Below are 17,271 nucleotides of genomic sequence, written 5' to 3' on the forward strand. Positions count from 1 at the left end.
AACAAATGAAGAAATTTTACAATCTCTGAATATAAAAATAATTAATCATTATATACTGTAAGTAAATATAAACCAAAATGGGTAGAACATCTAAATCAAATGGACAATAGCAGACAGAAATTCTATATGGGTATAAAATAAATGGGAAAGGAAGAATTGGAATCAATGGCATGAGACCAGAACAGGCTACTACTTGGCCTAAAATCTATGATAAGAAGAATTTTTGAGATTCACATTGTGTCTTTTATGATAGGTGATGTTATAAACCTACAGAGCAGGCCATGTGGCATGAAAGTGAAAAAATTTAGCTCTCGTGGTAAATACCTACTTATTGCTATGCTTGAACTCCTTCCAGAAGACATGATTTGGCAGATAAATAAATAAATTCAGTGTGATGATACACTGTTCCTCCTTTATACGGGAGTTCATGGTACCATCTAGTCCCCCCAAATTTTATCCAGGCTCTGGAACTGGCATAGGCGATGAATCAGACCTATGGCTGGGTCAGTATTCCTGACTATAATCCATGTGTGTCCTCGGACTGGTTTGCCTGCTTGTGGGATGAAAAACACCACATAAACTGGCGGGAAAAAACCTGCTGTCCATGCCAAAGACCGGCTAACTTGGTAATTAGTGCTGTCCTTGAACTCGTTCACTGACAGCACTAATTACTACTTCAGGCAGCTCATTCTACCCATTTGCTTCTCTTCAAGTAAAAATCTAATCCTCATGCCCTTATTAACTATACTTTTACACAGGTTTCGGGGGTGATTTCTTCTCTGCCTTCCTGTCATGTATTGAAAAATTCCTTTTGTATCTACCTTATAAAATCCTCCTTATCATCAAATTCCTGATATGTGCCTTCAGGGATTGTACAAGATAATTATGATAGTACTACAGGTGCGAATGCTGGTCTTGAAATTCACGCTTGCTCTTGTTATCATTCAGGGTGTGATTGAAGTCTGATTAGGAGAATAATGAATTACTGACCATTTAAAACTATATACAGGTAATCCTCGTATAACGCGGTACTTATACAATGTGGTCTCCAAATTGTAGTAACTCTTGTTCAACGTGGTTTGATATAAGACTGTCTACAAACTGTTTGTAACCCTTTATCTTTTCATACATTTTTCAACGCGTGACTTAAAAATCAAATTTTATCTTCGTTGAATTTGCTTCTGGCCGTATCGCGCATGTAGTTATAAGTAACAAAATTATATTAGGGGAAATACCCCTTAGCATGCATGTACGTAAATTGTTTACCGTATACAGTATTTATTGCTGAAAATTGTCTTCGTTTTCTGCTAGGAAAGCTCATTAAAAATCATAAGCGTGTTAATCTCAAGCTGACCACTTTATTTTTTGGTGAGTTATATACAATATGTAATGCTTTTTTAATGTAAAAAAAAATATTTTTATAATAATGGCTATTTAGAGCGCTTTTGCAATATGGTTGAAAACGAAATTAGTGAATTAATTGGAGAAATAGATTTAAATGAGGAGTAACTGGTACAATTAATAGATGACATTGAACCAAACGGCAGGGAAAGTTCTGCCGAAGATTCTGATTGGGATGAATTTTATTTTATGGATAATGATCTCCCAATGGAGCGCTCTGGAAAATTCACGAGACAATTGGATATTTGTTTAGTTCCGTATTATGAACTTAATAAAAAATTGCAGCATAATGGTAAGCAAGATCTTATTACTGACTTCTTGATAACTAAACCAACCGAAGTATGCAATGAGAATTATAAAATGATGTCCAAGAGATTTCAAGTGATGACGACGTCCGGCCACTCATAAATAAAGAACATCTACGAAATGTTAGTTTTGAAGAGAGTGATGACGATTAAAATATACACTTTATTTTATTTTGCCTAAAACATTTATGTATTATGTGCAATGAAGTTTATGTACAATTTATAGTTTTTTATAATTTTATACTATGTATTTGTTTTATAGTGTATTTATTTTCTTAACTTACATGAATTACCTGAATTAAATAAAAATATTTTTTTTTTGGATATGTCATTGTTTATATAATCTTTAAAAAAAACGATTTCAGAACCTAACTCTACTTTTTCTATGTGATCTGAGTCTCGCAGAACGCGATTTATACAACGCGGCATTTTTGTGGAACTTAACATCTGCGTTATACAAGGGTTACCTGTATTTAGAAATTTATGTACATTTAATTATACAAATACAACATTTGTTTTACAAATGATATTCTATCTTTTTCAATTTAGCTACTTGAATACAAATTCTACCCTATGGTTCTTCTTTATGAACGGGTCAATAACATCGTCATAAAAAGTTGGTTGTAACTTAATTTTCCCAAGCAACATGCACACTTATAAAGGCTGGCTGAAGTTCACTGGCTAGAGCTATTTTGACTGCGTATGGCATTGTGTTTAAGACGATGTGAAGGGAGCAGAAATGGTTATGCGCACACATGAAATCACAGTGCTGCAGCGAGGACCTGGAAGTGCCTATAACCGAGCAAGCCAAGGTAGCTTTGAATAGGCGAGCAGGCATCGGCCTTCGATACACAACACAATGCAAAGCTCAATTATTGCTGTGCAAGCTTAAGACGTCTTCTGTCTACAAAAATAAAAGCCTAAATGGAATGCTTATAAATGCATGCATTTATTAATATTTATAAATTATTACTTCTTTCTCAATTAATGAGCTTGCGCAGCAAGCATGGAGAATTCGCCACTGTAGTACTACATGAAAAAGTTACATCATTACTAACTTATGATCAATAATTTTCCTGCCAAATTAATCTGTTATCTGTCAAGACACCAATATTATCAGATGTTATGTTTCTTTCTTTTAAGGCACTTTTTACTATATCAATCCACCAATATCTTGGTCTTTCTCTCGGTCTTTTTCCTGCTGACCTAGCAGAAAACACTTGTTTTGCTGATCTTTCATCTCCCATTCTGTTTAAGTGACCATACCACCTGAGATTAGCTCTGCTAACACATTCTGGATGCTAACAAAGTAAAGAGCTAAGATTATCATCACCAATTTTAATATCACTTTCCTTCATAATGTGATCCATATAGATAATGAATAACAGTAGAGATAATATGCACTCTTGTCACACACACACCTGATTTTACTTCAAACCATCTTCCTGTACCTCCTCCAATTCTAACTGCTGACTTATAGTTTAAATAGAGACTATGTATGGCATGATATAATGTCCTGTTTACACCATATAACTATAACTAGCATTTTGAAGAGCTTTCGTCTTGACATATGCCTTTTGATCAACAAAACTTAAATAAATACAAATCCTTGTTATATTCTCAAGATTTCTCAACTGTTTGTCTTAAAGTGAAAATCTGATCCTGACAATCTCTATTTCACCTGAATCCAGCTTATTCTTCACCAATCTTCTCTTCCACAATTTCTCTTAGCTGTTTCTCAAATATACTTGCATAAATGTTATCAGAAACACTCAGTAGGGAAATACCTCTGTAATTCTCACATCCAGTTTTATTTCCCTTTTTGTAGATGGGTAATATGAGAGCTTTGCTCCAATCCTCAAGAATTTGACCCTCTGACCAGGCCATCTGAATTATGCAGTATAGCAACTGTAAAACATCTCCATATTGTAGCCTTTCTGACCGAACTTCCTCTACTCCAGCTGCCTTTCCACATTTCTGGTGTTTGATGACTTTTTTCTACTTCAAGTATGGATATGTATTCCGACTGTATTTAGAAAGCCTACAAGGATGATTTAAATATACTAGCAGTGTGGATCAAGGATAATAATTATCAGTTCCATGCAGCAAAACATATAAGTTATATATTTGTGAGAAAAGATTACAAGCTACATATTGCAAAGATTAAAAATCCTCATATAAGTGATTTACAGATTTCTTTCCTATTCTCTCCTTTCTGCATATTAACTAAATTTTGTTACCCACAAATCTTTAATATCTTCTGATAAGGAGGGTTCAACAGACCTGATACCATCTTGGTTACTTGCCTCTGGAGTCTCTTTCTCTCCATAGCTTCCTTCAGCCCTAGAAAATCCAGGTAACAAATTTTATACAATAGTCCATATGTGATCATCTTTAAGACCTATAAAGAGAGATAATAACTGAAATAAAGAGCGAAAAAGGCACTTTGGCAATACAAAATTATTCAAATTAAGTGGATATTGAATCCAGCATTATTGCAAAGCTGAATAGAGAAACTACAAGAGTTTCGTGCCAGATATAGAAACCATAAAAGTTTCGGTGGATCCAAGCATAAGCAAACTTTTCATGACAGGGACAACTTGTGGTAAAGTTGGAGTAAGCTCCGAACACTTTCCTTAGTATTTCCCATAATGTGAAGCACATCTCCTTGCAGATATGTATGATGCTATACATTATGGGGGGGGGGGTCACTACCCAGACTGGTTTCGACCTTTGTTGAGGTCTCATCAGTGGATTTTTATTTTTAAATGGCAGTGTGTGTTCTTCAACATCTGAGTGATTCTATGAAACTTTTATTCAAATTGAAACTTCAACTCTCTGTCCATCACTTTAAGATCTCCATCCTCATCACTTTCTTGCTGTCCATTTCCTTCTTTGCAACAGCTTGTAATCTTTTCTCACCAATATATAACTTATGTTTTGCTGCATGGAACTGATAATTATTTTCCTTTGTCCACAGTGCTAGTATATTTAAATCATCCTGTAGGATTTCTACATTGCCTTTAAAATGTTGTCCTCTCCAGGTTTGCATCATCAGCATGCAAATGGATATTCTTCCTTAGATCATTAAATAATTAATTATTCCTGCCTTCTCCTTGATTCTTGCACCATATTTTACTTTTTGATGTCTGTCTGCCAGCCACCCATGTTTTATCCACATCAGCTTCATATCTGTTGATATTTGCTCAAGATTATGTAATAGATTTCTGTGCAGTGTCCTGTCAAATGCAGTTCCAAAATCAGAAATTCATGGTATGGCCATATGCTTTTCCAACTCAGCTATCTCTTTATATAGAAAGTGTGTAAATTACTAAAACAGTGCCTACCTTTTATCTGGCTGTGGTGTTTCCCCATAGACAATCATATGCCTGAATTTTGCCACTAACCAACTTTCAAAAACTCCCCCCCCCCCTCCAAGATAAATCAGTCTGTAATTTGCTATGATGTCTTGGACTCTCCTTCATGTAATAGAACTTGTCCTCTTTCCACTCCTTGAGACTATGCTGGTGATGAGACTTAAACAACCTAGTTAAGGGACTGTCAGGGTCCTTTGCTGTTTCTTGTAACACATAATCCAATATCTCTTCCAATTTCAAGGCTGCATTCACATTAAGATTTTATAGTATCCTAAGCATTACTAGTTTATCTTTTGTTATTTTCACATTGATCCTTGTTACAATAGCCACTGCATTATCTCCAACTGGATGCACACTCCAGAAGCAGTCATTTAGTAACTCAGCTATTTTTTTCTGCTGTCCTTACCATCTATATTCGTTATTCTCCCATAATTATTCTTAATTTTTCTCATTATATAGTGAAAGATCTCTTTGGGTATTTACATTTACCTACTTGGCTATTTTTTTTTTTTTTTCAATATCTGATTTTGTCTTTCTTAATGATCAGATTTCTCTATAAATTTCCTCTTTTGGTGCTCATTCTTAAGGATGCTTAGTCATCCATTTTACTTTCACTTGATGTATCCTCTTTATCCTGGATGTGCTGCTGGATGCTTTCATTTTCCAATGCTTTTCCCTTACAGTTTCTTAGGATATATGAGAGTACTTCAAGCTGCTTCCTCAATTTTCATTATCACTGACTATAATTTCAAATATACCATTTAATTGAAAATTCTGCATGTTTAACCACCTCTCAGGTCTGGAAACTGAGAAGATTGCATGCTCAATCTTCCCAGTTAGAGACAAAGTTGGCCACCTTGGTTGTGGACAAATCATCAGATGTTTTCACTGTATCAAGTATTCTCAAACTTCAGGTGTCCTTCATCACATGTTTAGATGACTGCCTTTCAGTAGCTGTATAAATTCTACCTTCCCCATGTGTTCTTTTTTCACCCTTCAAATCTCTGTTACCATAGTTGATGTTCCCCATAATAGTTACCCTTTATGTAATAATTCTAGTTCTGAAAAATTACATGTTCAGATGCATTTTCTTGTAATAGAAATTACTAATGAGTGTTATTCACGAAATATCTGAAATATTGCAGTCATATAATATATTATATTGGAGTCTAGAAGGGATAATGCTGGGTATAGAAACAATGGCATTTATATGCTTTATACTAATGCCAGGAGTATCCGGAATAAGGGAGAGGAATTGGTGGCTCAGATAGCATCAGCCTGGCCAAAAGTTACTGGGATCACTGAGACGTGGTTGACAGAAGGGGATATAATAACAGGAATAAAAGTCGCTGGGTACAGCATTTTTCGTCAGGATAGGAGGAGAAAGCGTGGTGGTAGTGGGGTACTGCTTATGATAAGTGACGACCTATATCCTCTAAGAGTGGAGGCTTTGGAAGGCTGTGACACTAATGATTTTGAAAGCATATGAAGTAGAGGTAGGCAAGACAGGATATTTAGTGCGGTGTTGCTACAGACCCAGGAGCACAGAGGATGGGGACCAGGAGATGTTTAGACAGTTAAGTTTGGCAAGTGCAAGAAGAATGATTGTTATGGAAGATTTTAACTACAGCAGTATAAATTGGAGGGGAGGAAGATGCATGTAGCAATAAGGGAATGGAATTTCTAGAATTCTTGAGGGGCAAATATCTTAGCAACATGTAACAGAGGGAACAAGAGGTTCAAGAGGTTTGGATTTGGTTATAGCATCAGAAGAGTTGATAATAACTGAGATGACATCTCTCCCACCAGTTGGAGAGAGTGACCATTTGGTTTTGACTTGAAAAATGAATAGACATGCAGGAGTATCAAAGAGACGGGAACGTATGTGGAATTATAAGGCAGGTGATTATAATAGTCTTAGACGTCAACTTGGGGAAGTTTCATGGAAGGAGGGAATTGGAAGGCCGGGATATCATTAGTGCTTGGGAAATTGTGAAGGAATATTTGTTAGCAGCAATGGTAAGCTGTATTCCACAAGTGAAGAAGAGGACACAATTTGGAGTAAAATGGATGACAAACAATATTAAACAGGAATTGCATGCAAAAAAAGAGGCTATGGAAGAGATATAAGGAGATAGTTGAAGAGAAGATACATGAAGAATATAAGACACAGGCCAGAAGAGTGACTAGTGTGGTAAGGAAAGCGAAACTGGAATATGAGAGGAGATTGGCCCTAAGATCCAAAGAAAATTCTAGGGAATATTTTAGCTATGTGGCCAGTAGGAGGAGAAATGACTGTGGAAGAATGATATTGTGGGATAAAAATGGGAATAGAGTGACTGATGCAGGGGACATAGTGGAATTGTTCAATGAACACTTTATTGGAGTATTTCATCCTAGAGGAGTCAGTTTTAATGCTAGAGGGATAGGGCTGGTTTGAGGTTTAGAGGTACAGGAGGAGAGTGTGTTTCGGATACTGAGTACTCTGGATGCCAGTAAAGCTTTGGGACTGGATGGTATTTCACCACAAGTTTTGAGAGAATGTGCTAGGGAACTGACAGTGCCTTTAACCTGGCTTTTCAATGAAAGTCTGGCTGCCGGAAAGGTGCCCAGGGAATGGAAGGAAGGTAAGATAGTGCCATTGCATAAGGGTGGTAACAGACTGGAAGTGTCTAATTATAGGCCAGTCTGTGTGTCATCAGTAGTAGTTAAGATCTTGGAGAAAGTAATGAGGGACCGTATACAGCATTGGGCAGATGAGGGGGGGGGGTAATGTTATCTGTGAGAGTCAACATGGATTTGTGAAAGGGTGCTCTTGTTTTAGCAATATGCTAGCCTTTTATAATAAAGTTACAAGAACGAGATGAGGGAAAGGCATATACTGCAATTTTCTTAGACTTAGCGAAGGCATTTGACAGGGTGCCACATGATAAGCTGATATTTAAGTTGCAGCACATGGGTCTGGATGTCAGATTAGTCAACTGGATTCAGGATTGGCTGTCTGATAGGTATCAGAGAGTTGTGTATGGTGGAGCAGTTTCAAGGAAGCAGAGGGTTATTACAAGTGGGGTCCCACAGGGCTCAGTACCAGGACCTATATTGTTTAACCTTTATATCAATGACATTGCAAGGGGATATTCAGTTGTTTGCAGATGATGCGAAGCTGGGAAGGATTATTAGTAATAGTGCAGATGTGGTAGCCCTGCAAGAGGATATGAATAAGCTAGATAGATGGGCAAATGAATGGGGGGTTGTCAGTTTAATGCAGCAAAATGTAAGGTCTTGAGGTTTGGGAAACATCGATGGGATGCTGCATTCTCTATGGGAGGAGTTATACTGGAGGAAGTAGGGGAGACAAGAGATCTGGGGGTTGATGGTTGATAGAAACCTGAAATTTAGGGGACATATTGCAAAGGTGGTGAAGGTAACACAGAGGATTACTGCAATTATGAGAAGGACACTGACCTGCAGAGATAAAAGGGTTATCATTCGTTGTATAAGTCTCTGATCAGACCACACTTAGACTATTGTTCTCAGATTTGGTCCCCAGGATTTGAAGGGGATAAATTAACTGTGGAAAGGATACAAAGACGGATGACAAAAATGGTTTCAGGACTGTACAAGGATAGTTATGAGGATCGGCTGAGGGAATGTGGACTGCAGAGTTTGGTGGATAGAAGAAGGAGAGGATATGATTGAGACTTTTAAACTGTTGAGAGGTGGTTACAAGGTTGACACTGTGGAGTTCTTTCGCTTGGTTGAACAGCATGAAGGAGTGATGACAAGAAGCCATCCCTGGAAGTTATGAAAGGAAACTGTGAGCAAGAGGGTGAGGAATGGTTTCTTTGCGTGGAGGGTGGTTGAACCGTGAAATGCATTGATGAATCTTGATAGACTTTATGTTCTTAGGAAGGACCTCCCATGATGAGTCTTTTGACTCCATGGAGGCCTGAATAATAATAATAATAATTATTATCAAACTGTAAATGTCAACTCACTTTCATGGTACGAACAAAATACTAATAAGCAAGCAAATAACTTATAAAAAAAGTTTCCTCCTTGTAATTTTCCAGATGAGTTTTATTTGAAAAACTATAAGCAGGAACTTCTTTAAGGCACACTAACAGACTGCATCTTTGGAAAAATGATAAAATAGAATATGTGGGAGATTTGATCTGATTATGTGATTTCAACTCTAATGTAATCCTTAACATTGTAAAGCATTATACAGTAACAGTTTTTACTTACAAATTATTATTGTATCGAAACTTCAGTTTTTAGATGACATTTAATATAACTAAAGCAATGTAATTTTAAAGCGCTGACAAACAGTAAATTTATCATGCCATATCATATGTCAAACATATTACGTGACGTGATAAGTTGATAGTCAAACTAGAGCAGATGGGGTTGGATATTAGACTAGTGCACTGGATTGGAGATTAGCTATCTGATAAGTATCAGCAAGCTGTGTATGGGGGGAGCAATATCCTGGAAGAGGAAAGCCTCAGGGGTCTGTTTTAGGGCCATTGCTGTTTAACCTGTATGTTAATGATATTGGGGAAGATTTGGATGGGAATATTTCAGTTGTTTGCAGATGATCCAAAGTTGAGACAAACTATGAGGAGTAGAGCAGATGTTTTGGCCTTACAAGAAGACTTGAATAGATCAAGTGAATGGGTGTGGGGATGCTAGTTCAGTGTTGCAAAATTTGGTTTTAAAATTTGGGAAACAAAGATGGAATGTAGAATTTATACTTGAAGATTATATTGTTGGAGGTGGAGGAAATAGATCTTGGGTGATGGTGGATAAGGATCTAAAATTTGAGGACACATTGCCAAAATTGTAATGACAACACCAAATTCTGGTAATTGTGCAGAGGACACTGACTTGTGGAAGTAAGGAGATTCTTGTTCCACTGTATAAGACCTTGATCAGGCCACATATGGACTACTGTGCACAGATTTGGTCACATGGTTTTTCAAAAGGATGAATAGATGTTGGAAAGAGTCCAGAGGCAGTTGACTAAGATAGTTTCTGATCTCTGGAATGTTGAATGAGGAAATGTTGAGACCTGCAATTTATGGAGTCTAGTGGATAGAAGGAAGAGGGATGATATGATAGAGTTGTACATGTTCGTGAGGGGTTGTTATAGGATTAGTGTTGAGGTGTTTCATAAAATGGTGAGAGATCAGGGGGAGAACAGGAGGTCATCCCTGGAAGCTGTATAGGGAGTGTGTGAACAAGAGAGTGAGAAGCAGATTTTTTTGCATGCAGAGTTGTGATGATTGGAATGCCTTGCCTGAACATGTGGTATCTGCTGAGAATTTGAATGTGTTTTAAGGCAAGGTATGATGAGCTGTGTATGTGTATGACAAAAGGACCTCCTAGATGAGTCTGACTACATGGGGTCGTCATCATCATCATCAAATTCCTGCCATGTACCCTCAAGGGGTGTACAGGATATGATAGTACTACATGAAAAAAATTACATCATTACTAACGTCCTATCTACAATTTTCCTCCAAATCAGTCTGTTACTTGTCAAGACTCAAACATTATCAGATCTTATTCTATCGTCTAAGGCACTTTGTATCGTATCAATCCACCTATATCTTGGTCTTCCTCTGGGTCATTTTGCTGCAAACCTGGCAGAGAACACTTGTTTTGCTAATCTTTCTTCACCCATTCTGTTTAAGTGACCATACCATACCACCTGAGATTAGCTCTGCTAATGCATTCCTGGATGCTGACAATGTCAAGTTCTTTCCTAATATCCTCATTTTTAATATGATATTGCCATTGATGCCATCTGTTCACGCCTCTAATCTTTCTCAGAACTCTTATATCTGCGGTCTCTAGTCTTTGGTCAAGTGTTTTACTTCTGACCCAGCTCTCAGATCCATAAAACTGGTTTGAACACTGTTTTGTATACAACTAATTTAGTGTTCTGACTAATTTCTCTCTTATTTCATATGAATTTATTCAACTGACTTCCCACTATACCAGCTTTGCTGATTCTGTTGTCTATTTCTATATTTAATTTACCATCATCACTAAAATTCGTGCCTAAGTAGCTGAAATGTTTTACTAGTTCCACAGGTTCTCCATTCACAACACAGTTAACATAATTTCAATGATTCTGCCTATTTTCATTGTCTTTGTCTTTTTTAATGCTGACCTTCATACCATATCTATTACAACAGTTATTCAATTTAAATAAAGAATCTTGCAGACTTGTAGCAGATTTATTTAGAAGTATAACATCATCCGCATAAATCAAAGAGCTGACATTAACATCTCCAATTTTGATATCATGTTTAATACCACTTTCCTTCATAATGTGATCCATATAGATAACGAATAACAGAGGGGATAATGTACATCCTTGTCTCACACCAGATTTAACATTAAGCCATCTTCCTATATTTCCTTGAATTCTAACTGCTGACTTACAACTCAAATAAAGACTAAGTATTGCTTGATATTATGCCCCATCGACACCATATAATTGTAGCGTATTGAATAGCTTCTCTCTTGGCACCTTGTCATATGCCTTTTCCAAATCGACAAAACTTAAATACAGATCTTTGTTATATTCCCATGCTTTCTTCTTGACTATTTGTCGTAAAGTGAAGATCTGATCCTGACAGCCTCTATTTGGCTTGAATCCAGCTTGTTTTTCACCAAGCTTTTCTTCCACAATTCTTCTCAACCATTTTTCTCAAGTATACTTGCATAGATCTTGCCAGAAACATTCAGTAGGGAAATACCTCTGTAATTCTCACATTCAGTTTTATTTCCCTTTTTATATATGGGTACTATGAGAGCTCCACTGCAATCATCGGGAATTCATCCCTCTGTCTCCAGGCTTTCTGAACTATGCAGTGCAGCCACTGTAAGACTCATATATCACCATACTCCAGCACTTCTGGTCGAATAGCAACTACTCCTGCTGCCTTTCCACATTTCAAGCCTTTCATGGCTTTTTCTACTTCAAGTATGGATATGTTTTCCTGACTGCATGCTTGGTCAGTGTTTTTTACCACTGTGCTGTCATCACTGCTTGTTTCATTTAGCAATTTTTCGAAGTAATTACTCCATACTTCAAGGATATCTTTTTCTCCCGTTTTTCATGTCACCTTTATCATCTCTAACTCCTTTTACAGCACTCTTTCCTCCATTCTTAAGCTTCAACAACCTCCAGAATATTTTGCCACCTTCTTGATATTTATTTTCTATATTCTTGCCAAAGTCCTCCCATGACTTTTGTTTAGCTAGTTTTACACAGTGTTTAGCATTGTTCCATTTGTCTCTGTATTCTCTAAGAGCACAAGCTGACTTATTTGCCAGGAACTTTTGATATGTTTTCTTCTTTTCCTTCACTGCCTCTTTAACTTCCTGTGTCCACCGTGGAGTTCTGATTTTACTATCCTTGCAAAACATGCCTCTCTAGCTGAATCAATCAGGGCTTTCTTCAAGGCTTGCCACTGAATCTCCAAGTTTGATTCCTGTTCTCAAACTCTTGCATTTTTTCTTCAATAATCTTTGTGTATTTTAGTCTACAGTTCACATCTGAGAGCTGCTCAACTTTTATTCGCTTTAAAACTTTCTTACATGTTATTCTTTTCAATATGAAATTCAATTTTATTCTGCTCAAGACTAAATAGTGATCACTTCCAATCCTCTGTACACTCTGGTGGCCTGCACCAGGGAGAAAACATCACTATCAACAATAACATAGTCAATGAGACTTTTCTTATTCCTTGCCTCTTCTCTCCATGTGAATTTGTGCACATTTTTATGTTGGAACATGGTGTTAGTAATAACCAGTCCATGTCCTGAGCAGAAATCCAACAGATATTTGCCATTATTATTAGCTTTGCTCTTTTCTCCAAATTTTCCCAAAATATTTTTGTATGTCTCACAATCATTTCCTACTCTGCTATTTAGATCCCGAACAAGGACCAACTTTTCCTTTTTCATTGTGTCAGTTGCTTTTTCTAAAGCCTCAAAAAATTCCTCCACTTCTACCTTAGTAGAACTTTCTGTGGGACCATAGGCACAAATAAGTCTCATTGTCCAGTTCTCCATTCTCATATTTGCCCACATTACTCTACTTGAGACTGACTGCCATTCAAGAAGATTAGCCTCGTATTTTGTGTTGAATACTATGGTTACTCTTTCTTTTCCTTGATTGTCATTGCCTGAATATAACATTTTGTATTTATTGCTCAGAAAGATCTCACCAGTTTTGGTCTTTTTTGTTTAAGTCACTCCTATTATGTCAATCTAGTACTTATCCAATTCCTCAGCTAGCTCCATTTCTTTGCCATTCAGGCTTCTTATGTTGATAGTACCAATCTTTAACTCTGGTGATGTTGAGTTGGGGTGTGTTTTCAGATTTGCAGTTTTCCTACATGGGGTCTTAGGATAATAATAATAATAAATGTACATCAGAAGTAAGAATAGTTTGTTTGGAAGATTAAATATACATAAAACATAATAAGCAGTTTTATTTATTACCATACTCTACCTATAGTTCTTCAGAAAATTTTATAAATTGTGAAACAAATTCAGGTGGTAACAGTTTTTCTGGTTTAATTTAATTATTTTACCATAATCTTAGAGTATATGATAAAAGAATTAAAAAACACAATTTATTACTTGGAGTATTATTAATTATATTTGCAGAGTATGAACAAATGAAAAACTCTTCAGTAAAGTCATCTTATTAATAGTACTATAATCACATTCATTTATGTATTTCACAACTAGTTAGTTGTGAAATTCATAACTAACTAGTTGTGAAATACATAAATTTCTAGAGTTATGTATTTAATTTCTCCAGTAATTTCTTTGATTAAGATGCACTGCGAAAACAAAGATATAAAGTATATTTATGGTTAAATATATTTCTTAAATATATTATATATATATTTCATTTTCATTATGCTATATTCATATTGCAGTCTTATGTGCCAGTAGGCACGGAAAAACAATGATGATATTCACATTACCAAATGAACAATTATTCATCAAATCAAAGATCAGATCATTGCATATCAGTGCAAAAAAATATATACATACATCCAGAAATTCTTAACTAAGCAGATAAATTTTATTAGGAGAACATGATATATATGTGCAATGTATGTACAAAATAATAATCAATTAATAATAAAAATCAGTAAAGTCTGTGTAGCCTTCTGGAAATAGCATTTGCATATACGATATTAGGTTGATTGAAGATGGTTATAAGTTCAATTCTAGCCACCAACTAGAAAACTTTTTCTAAGCCTTTCTTTTGACTTGTTCCTCAATTACTCCATTTCTGTCATGGGCAGTATGTTTTCTTCCTCCTGTAAACTTGGGTTTTTAATCCTGCAACTCAAAGAAATTGATCATAGATCTCACACAGTGGGGCCTATAAAGTGGTGGAAGGTGTCTTCCATACTTTGCTTTCTAGAGTTTTATTAAAATCATTAATAACTTTGGCTTATCCATCTTATGGCTAAGGGTGAAGATTGACAGTCTGTCGGAATTTATGGAGTTAGGCTTAACTCCCTAACTTTTACTCTCTTTGGGAAATAAAAGATAAATGGCATTAGCAGATAGCAGAACCATAAGCAGAATAATAATAAAATAATAATGAAACTATACAGACTATTTTTCAGGCAACTGCCCTGTTATTTCTAGACCACCCTGCATACATTTTACTACATGGCCCAAAGTCATGACTGTTTTGTATTGTAAATTCTACTGAAGGCAGTTTACTAAATTGTGCTCATCTGTTTCAGATAAATCTCTAGTGTTGGGAGTTGTAATAAATGGAAAAATCAGCAGAAAATTATTTGTAATTCAGATGACAATAACTTTCTCACCAATCTTATAAGTGTCGAAGTCACATTCATTTGGATTGCTTTACAAACATATAATTGCAAAATCTAGGCAGCCGAGAACCCACTGTTATTCATGGAAAACCACTGCGACAAGAATACATCACAGTTTGCTGTAGGATATACTTAGCAGATGATTACATTCTTTATTTTGAAGATGAAATCATAACAGCACTTTATGGTTAGAGGTGACTGTTACTGAACAATGATCACATTCCTGAAACATACATAAAGATGACTCAGAAAATTATTTTACACCTAAAGAAATGGCCATGTCATAGTGGAATTCCCACCTACAGCATGTAGAACCAGACCAGCAAAAAATATGTTTCATAAACTAATACAGATAAAATTGTGAAGATTTCATTAACTGATGCAAAATTACGGAATCGGCCCTTACAGCAGCAATAAAATCTGAAAATGAAAATATAACACTGATTATTTTTTTGATACCCCATTTCAGGCCCCATTTTTTCTGGTCCCTGTGCCTGTTGTGCCTTCATAGTTATTTATAGCACTGTGTGCATGTCAGGTGGCCTGACAAATACAGACAGTAATGTTTATTTACATAAAAAATATTGCAAACTGTTTTTTATGTTTCTGTTACAAATTTGTCCTTTGAATTGTGGAACATATTTTTGCATATAACACTTTTTGGCATGACCAGGGTGAGTTAAATTTCCCATTTTGTAATGGTTAATATATATATATTTTTTTTTCAAAAATTATTAATTTGTTTTGTTTTATTTTATTTTTCAGAAATTCAACTTCAGAAGTTTGCAGTTTGCTGAAGATGTTTCCCACATAGGCATAAATAGTATCATCGTATATGCAGCTTAATACAATTGTGTGTGTGTAGTCCTGTGTTACATAAAATTTCTCTGCCTTATGTAATTTCTGTTCGTACACCATTTAGAAAATAGTGTAAGAGTAGAAAACTGCAAAACCACTAGCAAAAAGTTTATTTGGTTTTTTTAAGGTACATCAAAGAGAATATCAGCTATTTTCTTACATAGAATGCTTTGATTTCAACATTGTGCAAGTTCGTTATAGTGAAAGTGGATGTTAATTTATAAACTTATTGCATGCTATTTAATCACAGATAATGTATTATCTACAAGTGTACTGGTTGTTTTATGAGTTTACTTTTATTGTAGTCTAAGCCCTTGCATTTCTGCATGTTTTCTTCAGTAAACAAAAAAAAAATATAAAGCTATGAATTTCTTAAAACATCGTTTTTATATTTACAAATGACTATGTATATGCATAGGGAAGATATTTATAATGCCAGGCCAGTACATGCATCATTAGTGCTATAGCTCTTGGTCTGTGGTTCTGTAAGGCTTGTCAATGTGATCATAAACTCTTTGGTAAAATTTGAAACTATGAAAATGTGAACTTCTAGTATAATGGCTTTTTTTAATGGACACATCACGTCTTCTGCTCTTTGTACCTCGTCCCGTGTACAAACTTGCATGGAATGCAGTTTTTTTTTTAATAACTATTTAAGTGGTGGATTATTTTCATCAACACCAATTTTGCTTAGCAAAGGTTTCAAGTGGTGATTGCTTGGGACAAATAGGTTTACACCCATTTATCCATGCCACGTACACATACTGGTCACTGAATTAGAAACTTTTATTTACTACCCTGTTGTACCTCGCTTTAGCAACTGCCAGTATCAATTCCCCTTCAATTTCCTGCATATGGTTTGGTGAGTAATGGGTCGGGAGCAGCTTTCATTAAATGCTTCGGTCAATTGCTGACATAGAACGTTCTGTTTGTCTGTATAAGCCTTCACAGATAATGGTTATTTTGTTCCTGACAGACTTTTTTAGGATCATAGTTATGCCATAGACAAGCAAAGTGGGTTATTTTTGCACTGATTAAATACCTGGGATATCTCACCTTTTGAGAAATAACTCAGCTCTGCTGTTTTCAAAATCGTGGTTCCAGCCAGAAGAGCATCCACAATGAACCCTTTATCCAACTCCGAAAGATCCTTTGTTTTTTTCCCAGTGTGATCCCAGATTGACGATTATTGACAATTGATAAATCAGTTATTCCGTGCTATCTGTTACGGCTACAGTGAAGGTAGAATTTTATGAGCAATTTGCTCGCCCTGAATGGGCATGGAGATTATGTATCCCTACAGGAAGTTAGAATGGCTTTTGGTCTTTTATGTTTGAATATATCCATTGGCTCATAGGCTACAGCTTGCTGAACTAGATCATTAGGACATATGGATGTCTTTAGGAAGAACTTTGCTGCTATAGATTGTAGGAAAGA

The 17,271-nt window shown here is 35.9% G+C and overlaps 1 long non-coding RNA gene across 1 annotated transcript in view; it reads left to right on the forward strand.

Moving 5' to 3' along the window:
* LOC150105751 (uncharacterized) overlaps positions 1 to 16,472 on the forward strand; it is a 64,467-nt gene extending 47,995 nt beyond the window's left edge. The window contains exon 3 of the long non-coding RNA XR_016548500.1: positions 15,742 to 16,472. This is a non-coding gene — a long non-coding RNA (uncharacterized LOC150105751). The remainder of the gene's footprint in view (positions 1 to 15,741) is intronic.
* The last annotated feature ends 799 nt before the right edge of the window (positions 16,473 to 17,271 follow it).

The sequence above is a fragment of the Typopeltis vanoorti genome, chromosome 6 (assembly GCF_054136105.1).
Source record: "Typopeltis vanoorti isolate ZY-2024b chromosome 6, IOZ_Tvanoo_1.0, whole genome shotgun sequence".
Classification (NCBI taxonomy): domain Eukaryota; kingdom Metazoa; phylum Arthropoda; class Arachnida; order Uropygi; family Thelyphonidae; genus Typopeltis; species Typopeltis vanoorti.